Genomic DNA, 17,155 nt, shown 5'->3' with positions numbered 1-17,155 from the left:
AACTGCAAATACAGACGTGCTAAGCTTGTAGCGACATGCCCAAGAAGACCGAGGTTGTAATCCCTGCCAAAGTCGCTTTAACAAAGTATTTAGTAAAGGGTCTGAATACTTATGTAAATATGATATGTTTTTTATTTATTTTTATAAATGAGCAAAACATTTCATCCATTTTAGAATAAGGCTGTAACGTAAAAAATGCATTTAAAAATGTAGCTGGGGGAAACAAACAACTGCAGACAACTCTTAGTCCACCATTGTATAGAGATACATATATGACAGTTTGGCCTCCTTGAAACCTCTGCTCAGGTCTCTGAAAATGCCGTCACACTCGCACACACCGCCACCCCGTAAAAAAGTGGCACATTGAGCACCAATAGCACTCACACTGCGCCTGTAGATTTGCAACAGTGGAAAACCCATTTGTGCTGAAAAGCACAAGCAACACAGATTAATTAAGATGAGTTGAGAGGTTATTAGAATCGGCCCATCTGTGGCATCGGTTCAACAAACACAGACTTAAGAAGCAATTAAATAATCACCAGCTAACAGATGGTAGGCCAAGTGCTGGCATACGTACCTGCTTTCTTCTCTGTATTGCTCTAAGTGGTTTGTACCCTGTCTGCCCTGACGACATTTACTGACACTCAGAGAGACAAGGCACCATAGTACGCACTACTCACACAGCCCTGATCATAACCACTTGCAAAAACATGACCTTCCTCTGTAGTCTATACCAGCAGTATTCAACTCTGACCCGACGTGGTCTGGAGCCTGCTGGTTTTCTGTCCTACCTGATAATTAATTTAACCCACCTGGTGTTACGTGACTAAAGCAGTCCCCGATGAGAGGGGAATCTTTTTTTACATTTTTTAAATGCAGCGGAACTGGCTTTGGAGGTCCAGAGTTGAGTTTGAGGGATCTATACAGCTGCATTTGTTATCTTAAATGGCTGAAAAATAAGTGGTGCGCATCTCAATTTACAGTGGACAATAAGACGGAAAAGGGGCGTTATCAACATCTCCAAACAGCTCCTTCGGGGCCCATTGTTTAAGTCTATGGTCGAAGCATGCGGACTTGCTCATCCTCACTGGCACTTGTAGTCACAGTGTCCTGTTTGAAACTCATGACCGTGCATTTAGAACCACAGGCATGGGCTTCACCACTAACCATTTATCATATCCATTAGCAGGGTTCCCTGTGGAGACGACATACCGGTACTTTATTACATACCAGATGCCATACATTCTTAAGGCTGTGGTTGAGGGGGTTGTTTCTCCCATAACTCGGTTCTCACCTCCAACCCTCTCTGGCAAAGCCTCATGGGGTGGAAGGGCAAATTGAGTGTTTCCTTAACTATCCATTAGGCCAATCTTTACACTACTGGCTTTGACTTTTGGCTCAGTCAAACCGCAACAAGTCTAGACTGTTTTGTAACAAACTGAGGCGAAAATAAATATACTCTCACTATAAAATGGAGCACAGTCAATAAGAACAAAGTAGGAAAAAAATAGGGCTGCAAGAGTCGATTGAAGGTGCACAGCGGAAACATGTCGATTGCATGTCAGCCCTTTCTCAGAACTCTGAGCGGGAGATGGACAGCAGTGAGATTTGTGATCGCACGCCTTCTTGAATCAGCGATGCCGTTCTGAAACACTAGGGATGGCTCGGGCTGCAGCACGCATCTTAAAAACATCCAGATCAATGACACTCACTCGCTGGCTCCTCAAATCAGAAACGCAGGGAGACTGCCGCACCTTTTCTCTTCCTCTCTAACCATGAGCAAACACGCCACAACCAATATCTTCCACTTTGCCGGGTCCCTCATCTTAAATGACTGAGATTGGCTAACAAATTAGACAGATCAGATCAAAAACTCAATAGCTACTACATATTTCGACCCTGAAGAAATAATTATGAGTCATTCAGAATGTGCAAACCTTGCCTAGCCAGTAGGCGCAGAGCGAATTGACATATTAGAGCCACTTGTAGTCACCAGTCTATTTCCCTTAACGGAGAACAGCAATGTGCTGTTATACTGAATACTACTAAACCCCATTTCCTCTCCGATTGTGTGTCCACCATGATACTAAACATGCCCTAGGTTTTTCAAACTAAGTATTTATTTTTATTTTTTAGGGGGTAGATCAGCTTGAAAATTGCAGCTAGATTGTGGCTTCAATCAATGTTGTTGTTGTTGTCTGCATAATTTCCAATCCCCCATATTTATTTTGTAAAATATACAGTACCAGTCAAAAGTTCCAAGGGTTTTTTTTTTTTTTTTTAACTAATTTTCTACATTGTTAAATAATAGTGAAGACATCAACACTACGAAATAACACGTATGGAATCAAGTAGCATCCAAAGTGTAAAACAAAACAAAACATATTTTATATTTGAGATTCTTCAAAGTTGCCACCCTTTGCCTTGATGCCAGCTTTACACACTATTGGCATTCTCTCAACCAGCTTCATGAGGTAGTCACCTGGAATGCATTTCGATTAACAAGTGTGCCTTGTTAAGAAGTTAATGTGGAATGGTCTTTCCTTCTTAATGCGTTTGAGCCAATCAGTTGTGTTGTGACAAGGTAGGGGTGGTATACAGAAGATAGCCCTATTTGGTAAAAGACCAAGTCCATATCATGGCAAGAACAGCGCAAATAAGTAAAGAGAAATTACAGTCCATCACTATTTTCAGACATTAAGGTCAGTCAATGTGGAAAACGTCAAGAACTTTGAAAGTTTCTTCAAGTGCAGTCGCAAAAACCATCAAGCGCTATGATGAAAGTGGCTCTCATGAGTACTACAACAGAAAAGGGAGTCCCAGAGTACCTCTGCTGCAGAGGACAGGTCCATAAGAGTTACTAGCCTCAGCAATTGCAGCCCAAATAAATGCTTCAGAGTTCAAGTAACAGACACATCAACTGTTCATAAGAGACTGTATGAATCAGGTCTTAATGGTCAAATTTTTGCAAATAAACCACTACTAAAAGGACACCAATAAGAAGAGACTTGCTTGGGCCAAGAAAAATTAGCAATGGACATTAGACCGGTGGAAATCTGTCCTTTGGTCTGATGAGTCAAAATTAGAGTTTTGGTTTGAACCGATGTGTCTTTGTGAGACGCAGAGAAGGTGAATGGATGATCTCCGCATGTGTGGTTCCCATTGTGAAACATGGAGGTGGTGGTGTGATGGTGCTTTGCTGGTGACACTGTCTGTGATCTATTTAGAACAAGGCACATTTAACCAGCATGGCTACCACAGCACTTCGCAGCGATGCGCCATCCCATCTGGTTTGCACTTAGTGGGACGATCATTTGTTTTCCAACAGGACAATGACCCAAAACACACCTCCATGCTGTGTAAGGGCTATTTAACCAAGGAGAGTGATTGAGTGTTGCATCAGATGACCTGGCCTCCACAATTCTCTGACCTCAACCCAATTGAGATGGCTTGGGATGAGTTGGATAGCAAAGTGAAGAAAAAGCCACCAACAAGTGCTCAGCATAAGTTTGAACTCCTGCAAGACTGATTGAAAAACATTCCTCATGAAACGGATTAGCTCAAACATATTAAGGAAAGAAATTCCACAAATGAACTTTTAACAAGGCACACCTGTTAATTGAAATGCATCCCAGGTGACTACATCATGAAGCTGGTTGAGAGAATGTGAAGAGTGTGCAAAGCTGTCATCAAGGCAAAGGGTGGCCACTTTGAAGAATCTTAAATCTAAAATATATGTTCATTTGTTTAACACTTTTTTGGTTACTACATGATTCCGTATGTGTCATTTCATAGTTTCGATGTCTTCACTACTATTTTACAACGTAAACCCTTGAATGAGTAGGTGTCCAAACTTTTGAAATTATATTTTCCCCTAGCCCTACCATTCCTCGTCTAATTGGAGCAAACTAATGAACAACACTACTTAGGCTTCTACTTCCAGATTATACATGCATTTTACAGACAGACACAGTACATTTCACAATGGAGGTTTTATTTTGTTTCATTTTTAGTCCCATTCTTCACTATGTATTCTATTGAAAAATAATGCCAGCTCCCAGAGCAATCCAAAGGAAGAAAAGGGAGAGGGCATTCCGTGCATTATATCTGTGGCGTTAAATACTCACAGCGATTAGAGGCCTTGACTGTACCGTGTGACCTCACTATCAAGTTACACAGGGGATACAAAGTTACACCACTGTTAAGGCTAAGATGACAAGGCGCTGCGACTGGAGAAACGGAGCGTCAATGCACTTGGGAGCAATTGGCATCATGGCAACAGCATCTGACTAAAATGGGGTCATTTCAGCCTGAAGTTCATCCACTTTAAGGCCATCACATTCCCCCTGCTCCAATGGTGTCCCAGTTGGGGAGAAGAGGAGACGAAGGGTGGGGCGAAGGACTCAAAAAACGCACAGGGAGTCCAGTCTGGTGGGGAGGGAGGGGGGCCTGCAATAACACTTCGGTGGGTGAGGCATGTTCAGAGGTAGCTGACTGGAGCACACCACAGGGAGAAGACTAAGTGGAAGAGGGCATTTTCCTCAGAACCTAAAAATATTATTTTTTCCACTACACGATCCCCTTTCACCAGTGGTGTAAAAAACGCATTGAAATAGTAATTTAAAACATTTTAAAAAGGAAAACGCAGTCTGTATCCCTTGATACATATTTTATTTATTTAACCAAGTCAGTTAAAAACATATTCTTATTTACAATGACGGCCTACCGGGGAACACTGTTAACTGCCATGTTCAGGGGCAGAACGACAGATTTTTACCTTGTCAGCACGAGGATTCGATCCAACAACCTTTCGGTTACTAGTCCAACGCTCTAACCACTAGGCTACCCTGCCGCCCCAATGAACATTAATATTTTTCCAAGTCGGGAGATTTTAATTTCTATGAAAGTGAACAATACTCTCGCGACAGCACAATCTGTTGGTATTACAGGAACAGCAGAAAGACAAATAACATGACTGCTATTTTCATCCTGAAAGAACAGGTACATACAGTGCCTTGCAAAAGTATTCGGCCCCCTTGAACTTTGCGACCTTTTGCCACATTTCAGGCTTCAAACATAAAGATATAAAACTGTATTTTTTTGGGAAGAATCAACAGGTGGGACACAATCATGAAGTGGAATGACATTTATTGGATTTTTCAAACTTCTTTAACAAATCAAACTGAAAAATTGGGCGTGCAAAATTATTCAGCCCCCTTAAGTTAATACTTTGTAGCGCCACCTTTTGCTGCGATTACAGCTGTAAGTCGCTTGGGGTATGTCTCTATCAGTTTTGCACATCGAGAGACTGACATTTTTTCCTATTCCTCCTTGCAAAACAGCTCGAGCTCAGTGAGGTTGGATGGAGAGCATTTGTGAACAGCAGTTTTCAGTTCTTTCCACAGATTCTCAATTGGATTCAGGTCTGGACTTTGACTTGGCCATTCTAACACCTGGATATGTTTATTTTTGAACCATTCCATTGTAGATTTTGCTTTATGTTTTGGATCATTGTCTTGTTGGAAGACAAATCTCCGTCCCAGTCTCGGGTCTTTTGCATACTCCATCAGGTTCTTCCAGAATGTTCCTGTATTTGGCTCCATCCATCTTCCCATCAATTTTAACCATCTTCCCTGTCCCTGCTGAAGAAAAGCAGGCCCAAACCATGATGCTGCCACCACCATGTTTGACAGTGGGGATGGTGTGTTCAGGGTGATGAGCTGTGTTGCTTTTACGGCAAGCATAACGTTTTGCATTGTTGCCAAAAAGTTCCATTTTGGTTTCATCTGACCAGAGCACCTTCTTCCACATGTTTGGTGTGTCTCCCAGGTGGCTTGTGGCAAACTTTAAACGACACTTTTTATGGATATCTTTAAGAAATGGCTTTCTTCTTGCCACTCTTCCATAAAGGCCAGATTTGTGCAATATACGACTGATTGTTGTCCTATGGACAGTGTCCCACCTCAGCTGTAGATCTCTGCAGTTCATCCAGAGTGATCATGGGCCTCTTGGCTACATCTCTGATCAGTCTTCTCCTTGTATGAGCTGAAAGTTTAGAGGGACGGCCAGGTCTTGGTAGATTTGCAGTGGTCTGATACTCCTTCCATTTCAATATTATCGCTTGCACAGTGCTCCTTGTGATGTTTAAAGCTTGGAAAATCTTTTTGTATCCAAATCCGGCTTGAAACTTCTTCACAACAGTATCTCGGACCTGCCTGGTGTGTTCCTTGTTCTTCATGATGCTCTCTGCGCTTTTAACGGACCTCTGAGACTATCACAGTGCAGGTGCATTTATACGGAGACTTGATTACACACAAGTGGATTGTCATTTAGGTCAACATTGGATCATTCAGAGATCCTCACTGTTGTTATTGACCAAATACTTATTTTCCACCATAATTTGCAAATAAATTCATTAAAAATCCTTCAATGTGATTTTCTGTTTTTTTTCTTCTCATTTTGTCTGTCATAGTTGAAGTGTACCTATGATGAAAATTACAGGCCTCTCATCTTTTTAAGTGGAAGAACTTGCACAATTGGTGGCTGACTAAATACTTGTTTGCCCCACTGTATATATAAAACATTTAAAAAACAATTAAGAGAAAACAAGCAATTGTTCAGACATGACAGCTTGAGCCACCAATTTGAGCATATGTGACTAAAGCAGGATTACCACACAAAATATCTTACATAAACTACCATATGCACATCGTTCTGTAAAAATAATACCAGACATATAAAATACAACCAAAACTAAATAAAAAGGAGAATAGAAGCTTGACTCCGAGCAAGAGTATAGAGGGAGCTTGAAAGGGGAAAGGGAGAGCAAGAGAAAGGAGGTGAGAGTGAAAGAGTCACCTATACTATTTAATTTGGCTTGGTGCAGAGGAAGGCAGGTGAGGGAGGGGGGTAGTTTAATGTGGCCCCCTCTTCCCCCGCCATTGTAATTGCCAGCTTGCAGAGAATTTCTAAACACAACATGCCACTATTAAAAGGGTACAGGCTAGTACTCAGCCATTCAGATAATTGAGTTGAACAGCAGCTGAAGAGAATGGCGATGGGGTCTTGTTCGAGCAGTGCCGTGGGGGTAGGGGTGGAGGGAGGGAGGGGAGGCGATGGAAACATTTCCACTCTCTCTCTCTCTCCCTCCCTCTTTCACAGCATAACCGACGACGTTCATGGACTTGTGTTCCTGCTTTTTCTTCTCCGAGTGCGTTACGGATATGGAACTAATCTCTTACGTGTCAGTATTTGGCTCTGAGCGTACAATAAAATATTCAATGATGTGAAGACTGCCTTAATGCTCGGGGAACAGAGACGGAACCCAAAGAGCTGGTGATAAAAAGCAGGGCCTTGCAAAAGTAGAATTGTCTGTCTCTCTCCGTCGGAGTGTCTGTGTGTGTGTGTGTGTGTGTGTGTGTGTGTGTGTGTCTGTGTGTATTCTAAAAGAAAAGGCATGCACACTGAAACAAAGTGGAAGACTACCTTTCAGGGTGAAGCAAGCAGGTACTAGGCCAATAATCAGCAGCATCATCATCTCACTCTCTGAAAAGGGCCCTCCTTTCATTCTCACTTTCTTGCATTTAGTGCTGAGCAATTGAACATTTTATTTTTCATTTTATAAACAAGTAATTGACCGTCATTGGTTCAATTATTTGAATTCCATTTCGTTCAGGGTTTCTCTCTGAGCTCAATGCGCAGTCTCTCTCAGACATGGCTCTACAGTGCGACCATTTTACTCATATTTGTTGCTAAATATTTTGCTGTGCGACCTGGAATTTGTATTTAGGAGTACCTAAATTACTGGGACGAGAAAAAATTGATTGTGTATGTGTGCCATTCAGAGGGTGAGTAGGCAAGATAAAGGATTTAAGAGCCTTTTAATGGGGTATAGTAGTAGGTGCCAGACGTACCAGTATGTGTCAAGAACTGCAACGCTTCTGAGTTTGAAGTTTCCCGTGTGAATCAAGAATGGTCCACCACCCAAAGGCCATCCAGTCAAATTGACAACTGTGGGAAGCATTGGAGTCAACATGGGCCAGCATCCCTGTGGAACGCTTGATACCTTGTAGAGTCCATGCCATGACAAATTGAGCCTATTCTGAGGGCAAAGAGGGACACACTCAATGTTAGGAAGTTGTTCTTAATGTTTTGTAGACTCGGTGATCATGTGATTGAGAGGGAGAGAGCAGTTGCTTGACTGCTTCGCAATATATCTCTGCCTGAAAATACATGATCTAAGTGATCGCAAGTATTGAAGAACTACTAAAATTGTGATTTTGTCGTATAGCATAGGCAGCAGCTCTACAGAGATGAGATGACTTGGAATTAAATAATAAAGTCATCAAATAAAACAAATGTAATATATACAACTAATATTTTATTAAAGTAATGTGAATAAACTATGGTTAAGTGATAAGCAGTAATGCAGTCAATACCATCATAGGAGTTCCATGAATTATTTTTAATAAACCGAAGTCTGTGGTTATTTTGTAATAGTTGAACTGAAACAGACCTCAAAAAGCACTAAATCACTCAGCAATACCTGCATCTCTTCCCAATGGGTAGCCAACCCTTTCCCCAACAAGCTACAACCACTGTCTGTCCACTGGGGAGCTCTGCTGTGCTCTCATTAACAACAGCTAAACCAGTTCTGATGTTTGGGCAGCAAAGCAACCTCTCGTGGAACACATTCAGGTCAAATTTAAGGACGGCTGGTGGGGACGACATGCGGTCATATTGTAACAGGTGCTGCAGCACATACCCTACCTGCAGAAGAACCAGGCCATTCAGAACACAATTGATCAATCAGGGCAAACAAGGGAGAACAGGGATGACATCAAAGGCTGGCCATCTGGGGTGAGGTAGAGGGCACAGCAGAGCAACACACACACACACGCCCAGCACAGAGACCATCTGCCAGCTCGCGGTCTGTCGAGGGGGCATGGATCTAAAGAACGCCACACCAGACTGCTGGCGATGCTCAGAATAACCTGCTTAAAGGCGTTTTTGTCATTTGTCTCCCTGCTGATCTCAAAAAACCCTAACCAAGTGTCATTGCATCCAGTGTCAAAGACGCTAATATTTTGTAGGAGACCCGATTGATTGACTGTCTTCTCTTTAATTATGTGCCAAAGTTGCATGGCTGTGATTTAGCTCCAGCCCACTACTTAAACGGACACAGCTCCATCCAAGAGTGAGCCTGGCGGTGCCAAGTCAGAGCCGTCATGCCTATTCCAAATCTAATTGTATTTGGCACATGCTCCAGATACAGCCCTTAACCAACAAGGCAGTTAACCAGGATGCTCTCGATGGTGCAGCTGTAAAACTGAGGATCTGAGGACCCATGCCAAATCTTTTCAATCTCCTGAGGGGGAATAGGTGGTTTTGTCGTGCCCTCTTCACAACTGTCTTGGTGTGCTTGGACCATGTTAGTTTGTTGATGTGGACGTCAGGGAACTTGAAGCTCTCAACCTGCTCCCCTCCAGCCTCGTCAATGAGAATGGGGGCATGCTCAGCCCACCTTTTACTGTCATCGTTTCTCGTCGTCTCTCATCCTTCCAGGCCTTTTCTTCTCGACTTTATATTGCGATTGACAACTTTCATAAATTAGGTGCATTACCGCCACTGACCTCGCATGTCTTTCAGTCACCCACATGGGTATAACCAATGAGGAGATGGCATGCGAGTACCTGCTTCTATAAACCAATGAGGAGATGGGAGAGGAAGGACTTGCAGTGCGATCTGCATCAGAAAGAGAACTGCCTTCTATTTTAGCCCTTGGCAACGCAGAGGCTCGTTGCCACGCGCGAGCAGTGGGGGTGAAATAATTGAATAATCTAAATCTCTAAATGTATTTTGCAATGCTCGCGTGAGGGGCCCGCCGTGTTGAGGATCAGAGTGGCGGATGTGCTGTTACCTACCCGTACCACCTGGGGGCAGCCCGTCAGGAAGTCCAGGATCCAGTTGCAGAGGGAGGTGTTTAGTCCAAGGGTCCTTAGCTTAGTAAATTAGTATTTCCCCAACACATTCTGATACACACCAAATAGCCATAGTGTAAGACAGTTCAATGATTCATGGACATTTAGGATAGTTATTGGAAAACACTAGAAAAACTTATGGTTTTCACAATGTGCTCCCACTCTTCTCTCAAGGCGTTTATGTATTCTGTGTGAGTATAGGCCCATTTTAAGGGGTAAAGCCAAAGGCAAGTAAAACTCACACTAGAGTGCTGCTGCTGATCTCCTGTCTCCTCGGCTCTATCAAGCCTTTCTGCACGTAAATGCCAACCTTCTGACTGGCTTGTCAGTATGAACACTGCCCTCTGCAGTTTAGTGCCACCTGGGTCCCATCAGTTTAGTGGATGTCCTCAGCATCTTTTCTCCTGTGTGAGCATTTGTGTTTTAAAGTACCCCCCTGGGGGTCAAAGCTCTGGGCTGGTGCTTTGGAACGAGGCCCGAGAGCCACAGGTACCGAGTCAGGGAAAGGGACTGAGGCGAGGCGGCCAGGCTACAGCCAGACAGACAGCAGCCGTCAGTACCAAGTCCAAAGAATCGCCGTTAAAATGTTCATGGATTGCAGTCTGGGTGAAAGAATGAGTGAAAACAAAGAGTGTAGAAGGTGCACCATGTCTGTTTGGATATGCATTTAGCCCATGTATCGGTAGTGTGCTTGCATATGTTTTTTTCTGAGACTGCTCATTCATTATTCATGTGCAATCGTGATAGTGACGGCCTCAGAGGTTGTTATGACTGGGAAAACAAGTCTCCGCACTCGATCGAGTCCACTAAGCACATCTCCGTCTGCAGCTATTCTGTGGTGGAGTAGGTGAGTTTTGCCTGTGCCCTCTACGGAGTTACTGGTCCAATTACGATCAAAAAGGACATCAAGAGGTCTTGAATATGCATCATCTGACAAAGTTATGTCTGTCCAGACTGGCTAATCTCCAGCCTGAAGAAGCCTTGCAGGATCCGGCAGAGTTACGAGTTAATCCCAGCACAGCAACCGGCTCCAGGAGATGCCTTTCTCACATTAATTATTCAAACCTGCCAATCGCTTTCAATTATTCATGAAAGTTCATAATTCATCCTCCTCCATCACTTCCCTATAGAAGGTGAAGAACATTTCAAGTTGTTGAGGTAGACATTTTATCTCTTTCATTAATGCAGTACACATGAATAGTCGTAGAACTTACCTGTGGTGTCGTACAACAATAACTTTGTATTTGTTAACACCAGACATTTAGAAATTGTGTTCCTAAGAGGATATAAATAGACTGGGTAATAACGTCAACCCAACAACAGGCTACGATTAAATAAACTTCTCTATGAGAACTAATAAACTCAAAGCAGCTAGATCATGGATGGACAACAAGTGATAGGGGTGAAGGCCACGAAAATAAAATCATGGGCGGGGGGGGGGGGGGGGGGGGGGGGGCAATTGCTCACGGGTCTGCATATCCACATCCATACCCACACATGCAGTCAGTGACAGCCCTAGCCTTTTGGGGGGCCCCAAGGAAAATGTGAATTTTTAGAGTGAACTTCCTGCAATTCTACACATTTACATTTTGCAGTTTAATTTAATTTCATGCAATTTGATGCATTTTGCCATGGGGCCGAGAGAAAAATGTGCAGTTTTACAGCATATTTTCTGAAATTCTACACATTTTGCTAAAAGGGTGGAGAGAAATGCTTGTCGTTTTTAATATGATATGACTGATAGGGACAAAAAAAAATAAAAAAAATAAAATGAGGGCACCCCTGATTGGTAAGTTGACCATGATAACTAAAAGTTTAGATAGCTGGCCGTAATGCTTCATTTGAGCTGGATCCTGCCGGAACAGAATCCAGCTCCTCTCAATTTTGAATTGTTTTGTTCCGGAACCCATTTGCCAGGATCCAGTACCTCTCTTAGCATGAAAACTCTTTTTCACTTGTTTGCAATGTAACAATTCTAATGAAATCAGAGTTAAATCCTCTTTAATTCTCCTGCCTCATAAAAAATACAATGTGAAAACCTGATATTCTTAGAATTGTTTTGCGTTAGACTGGCCCGAGTTTATGGTTGGCACAACATTGTGGTTTTGAGAGAGAGAGAGAGAGAGAAGCGTGCTTGTATCTAACAGAACTAGAATGAGATTCACTTTCTATGATCTCGCTCCCCCCCTGTATGGTATGACAGACATGAGCCTGAAACTGTCACCTCACCAGCGTTGCACTTCTTCATTTATTTCCTTATAGAATCATAACCGTGGGAAGCGTGCCGGAGATGCCACAGCACCCCGGATAAATTTAAATACATTTGCCAAAGTTATAGAATTATTATGGTCTGTTCAGAAATAAATTAAAGAGTTCAGAATACTACACTAGGAGTAGAACTATAATTTAGCCACAGTATATCAATAACTTATTTTTCAAAAAATGGCCTTGGATTGTGTGTAGCTCAATCACAAGGTATGGCTACAGATGGGAATGTGCATCAAATCTGTCAGTGAACTCAAAACAGGCATTTCACAATATTTCAAATACAATCGCAGGGGAAACAGGTTGGAAAGCAAATGGATTATGCTGAAAAGAGGCCTTGAATATAACAGGCCTTGAATTTCCCAGCGGCATCGACGGCCATGTCCATCAATGTCCCCTTGCGAGGCCGTAATAGCCCCTAAAAAAAAATCTATGCCTTGTCCCGAATAATAATTATATGCAAATGTATGCAAAATTCGAATCAAACGCTTCATGAGAGCCCATGAGCTCATGTTGCGCAACATTTCTAAAGGCTATGCAATTGTGGGAGAAAACAGAGCGATGGCCTCTACTAAATAGGGGAGGATGTAATCAGCTTTCTATAGGCTAGGCCTACTATATTATTATTTTTTTTTATGTACTAATATTAAGCACATTTCTTATATTTACAACAGGAGTATAGTCTACCTGGAGGGCATGAAAATCAACCACGGTAAAAGCGTCCTCCATTTGCTATTTACATGCATAGATGACATGTATTTTTTCCCGCTGCCCCTGTTGTTTCGATACAGGTGCATGATAACAGTCCATTAAAAATCATAACAAATGTCACACATATATTATTTAGTATACGTAAAGATTGAATCAAGAATAGTCTGATGGGTGACAATATTAGTATATCATTCACAATTGATAGGCTATCACTTGATAGTATATAATGAATGATGCCCAGCATAAGAAACAATGCCTTTTTTTTGCGACTTGAACAAATTATACTCGCACACCTCATGTAGCCTAGCCCATAGGCATATATGTTTTGATTAGGTTAGCATCACAGCTAAAGTGGTCAAATTGCTTAATTTTAAGAAGTTCTTTATCCACATTACGCTTTTCACCATAAAATGCACCTTTATAATAAAACCATTACATGCATAATTGCATTTGCGGTTACTTTTGATAATGGTGTTTTCCCCTAATGGAACATTTGCTCTTATAGCCTATAACCATGTGCTCATTGCTGCGCTTATAATGTGAAGAAATAACCTAAAGGTTCATCAATATTTTAAGCTAAAAGATCTGATCTGTAGCATCAGCCACATTGCATCAAAATGTAGTTTTTTTTATGCTAGTGGTTGTATTCATTTGGGATCTATCGCATCCCAGGCTGTTTGGAAAATGTATTTCTCGCACAGAATAGGTCGACTTTTGTACTATGGGGGATAGTAGATTTTTGCTGTTTGTTAGGCCTACTCATCTTGTTGGCTGACAAAAGGTTAATGTGAACAGTGCATCCAATATCTTCAATATGCACCTCGGAATTGGATAAGGACGCACGTAGTTGTGTCCCCGATGTGTCGGTCTTCACTTGTAGCCTGTGAGGGAGACCCGATCACGTGATAGAGAGCCGTGTGAGTGAGAGCCGTGTGAGTGAGAGACGCTTCGGATTGTGCAGCACACTCAGGGAGTAGGGCACAATGCAACTCTCCTGGACGCAAAAGGCATGTTTTTTTTTAGGGTGCATTACGGCCACAAGGGGGATGCTGGCTTGAAATTCAAGGCATTATCAAGTGCTTGTCAAATTGTGAATGGTTATAGGCTATAAGAGCAAATGTTCCATTAGGGGAAAACACCCATATCAAAAGTAACCGCAAATGCAATTATGCATGTAATGCTTTTAATATAAAGGTGCATTTTATGGCAAAAAGCGTAACGTGGATAAAGAACTTCTTAAAATTAAGCAATTTGACCACTTTAGTTGTGATACTAACCTAATCAAAACATATATGCCTATGGGCTAGGCTACATGAGGTGTGCGAGTATGATTTGTACAAGTCGCAAAAAAAAGGCATTGTTTCTTATGCTGGGCATCATTCATTATATACTATCAAGTGATAGTATATTGGTCTCACCTAATGATTGTGCTTGATTGAGCATGGATCATTCCCCAAAACTTTAATTCACAAAACATTTAGTCATCGTTGTCCTAGATTTGCATGCTTCTACATTTCTACTTAGGAACACACCATGTACTCATTGTACAAAAATCCCTTAGTCCATTAGTTTCTCCATGATGACACCCTCATTCCCATTGAACTGATCTCAGGATGAAACTAAGCCTCGTCTGAGACCAGAGTGGCCCATAGGGCAGGACCCTCTCTCCTGTTTATGTAGAGTGAGGGAGCTTGATGTAGCCTACCACCCCCTGGACAGGACGCTAGTCAGGATGAAAGTTCTTACCCTTTTCCAAACAGTGGAGTGGATGTATCTTCCCTAGAAGTCCCCAGCCACGGTGCAGTGGTACTCTGTCTTCTGGAAGAGCATCAGATATAAAAACACGCTTCAAGTCAAGTCAGGGGACCTTGGTGATGTGGACTAATGTTCCTCTGGGACACACCACAGTCAGGCACTAAGAGGAAAAACACAAGGAGAAGACATTCATTAAATGAGATGTAATATACAAACAATAATAATATAAGCCATTTAGCAGACACTTTCATCAAAAGCGACTTAAAGTGATGCATGGTTCTTCTTTTTTTGTCCCGGGAATCAATCCCACTATCCTGGCATTGCAAGTGCCCTGCTCTACCGAACTGAGCTACAGAGGACCGCCCTTGCAAAGCATGTAGCCTACGCATGAGAAGAGGCTGTATGGAGGACACAGAGCAACAAGAGTAGTGGGAAAAAAGCTCCATTGCAGATCATTATTTACATTTACATTTACATTTACATTTAAGTCATTTAGCAGACGCTCTTATCCAGAGCGACTTACAAATTGGACACATTATGACACAGGAGGGGTTACACATCAACAGTTATGTGGGTGGGGACAACATGGCATAGCTTATATCAGATGTAACTATATTGTTGTCGCTTTCATGAAAAATATTTATCAAGCGGACGTACATTCAAAACAATTGAATAACACATTTGATTGCACTGGTATATACCAAAGTGATTATCATTGTCAATATTAACACTGTACAGCTTCCTGCAAATCAACCCTGCTGATATAGTGTTCTCTACGGTTCAATTACCTAAACCCCCCTTAAGATAGAGGAAAGAGTACCATTATAAACAGCAGTTGCAGCAGCCGTCGGATTACAATTGGGTCTACTCAAATCGCTCCGTCTTCTGTGCATATACCAGTGCAATAACAAGAATGAAAGCGGAATCGGGTATAAAGCAGTGTTAATTTTGGCGCTTACATTTTTTTTAAAGATTGTCTAATCTTAGTCATTTTGACAAAAAAAAAAATGTCTTATTCAACGAACAAAAATGTGACTAATGATTTAGTCTAGTTAGTGTCAAAATGATGAAAGAAAGTTGGCCATTTTAGTAAACTAAATGACATTTAATGAGTCACATTTTTATTGCCTCAGCAACCTATAGTAAACATAAATCACGGAGTTCCATGTGCACAAACATACACAGCCTAGTCCTCCCCACAAAACTTATTGACAGGCTCCAGACTAACATTTTCCCCTCGTGTCATGAACTTTCAGTTGGTGGCACCAGCCCACGATTTGGTCACACCAACTTTTTTTCCACGGCGTCACACAATAGAAAACATTTGTGATCGTTCACCTTACAAAGTAATTCACAGTGCTTTAGATTGTGTAAGATTGAGACCGTAGGCTATTCATGAAATAAGCCATTTCATCCAACATGCATGACTCAACATATTTTGATGTGCAACCGAATCCAGTGGTTGCCATGAATTGTGGGTTGACAATAGGGCATTGCTTTATATTTGACTGTTGAAATAGGTCTCCAGAATTTTCTAGATTTTGTTGTTCAATAGTGATGAATTTGCATACATCTTTATGTGCAGTAATATCATACGCAAAGTTATTTTGTGGCCAATTCACCACGAGGAAGTGAAAACTCGAAATACATTAGCTAGATCGCTAACACTAAATATAACACCCACTGCTAGTAATCATGTCTTAATTGAATGTAACAGTACATTTAATGGTCAACGTACAATCGCAATGGCCGATGTGCAATTGCGCATTTCGTATCTTAAAGCAGTGTCAAATATCTTGGTTTTAAAAATAGTTGCCATTGAGGCGAACAATATGAATAAATTACAAATAGAAAAGTATATACCCATAGAAAACTGAGAACAGTGTCTTCCAAAAGACGTGCATTTCCCGCAATTGGATTTTGAAATGTTATAGAATCACTCTCTCTAGAGTGCACATCAAGCAGATTGCTCCCTCACAGCAGCAGGCCCCAGCGAAACAGGCTCAGGGGCAGGGCAGACACGTTCATTAAAGGAATCATGGGGATAATGCACTTTACTGCAAGACCAAATCATGGTTTCAGCCTCGCCCCAAAAACCAAGACGTTTCTGAAGTTTTCAGTGGACTCCCACAGCCATATCAAAAGGGTCAAAGTTCTGTCATAAGTAGTGGTCTGATAGTGCTAGCTAGTAGTTTGCTGGAACCAATCAATCTGATATTACCTCAACATATACACCAAGTGTACAAAACATTAAGAACACCTTAATAACATGGAGTTGCATCTCCCCCCTTTCGAGCTTAGAATAACCTAAATTCGTCTGGGCATGGACTCTTCAAGGTGTCGGAAGCGTTCCACAGGGATAATGGCCCATGTTGACTCCAATGACTACCACAGTTGTGTCAAGTTCGCTGGTTGTCCTTTGGGTAGAGGACATCGTTTTGGAC

General features: G+C 41.9%; 1 long non-coding RNA gene across 1 annotated transcript in view; it reads right to left on the bottom strand.

Moving 5' to 3' along the window:
* The window catches only part of LOC124005687, a 72,021-nt gene that overhangs the window by 23,978 nt on the left and 30,888 nt on the right, over window positions 1-17,155 (bottom strand). Inside the window, exon 2 of the long non-coding RNA XR_006833678.1 lies at window positions 14,703-14,871. This is a non-coding gene — a long non-coding RNA (uncharacterized LOC124005687). The remainder of the gene's footprint in view (window positions 1-14,702; window positions 14,872-17,155) is intronic.

Source organism: Oncorhynchus gorbuscha, linkage group LG02 (assembly GCF_021184085.1).
Source record: "Oncorhynchus gorbuscha isolate QuinsamMale2020 ecotype Even-year linkage group LG02, OgorEven_v1.0, whole genome shotgun sequence".
NCBI lineage: Eukaryota > Metazoa > Chordata > Actinopteri > Salmoniformes > Salmonidae > Oncorhynchus > Oncorhynchus gorbuscha.
Note: the sequence above shows the minus strand (reverse complement) of the source record. Positions and strands in the feature narration are given on the sequence as shown.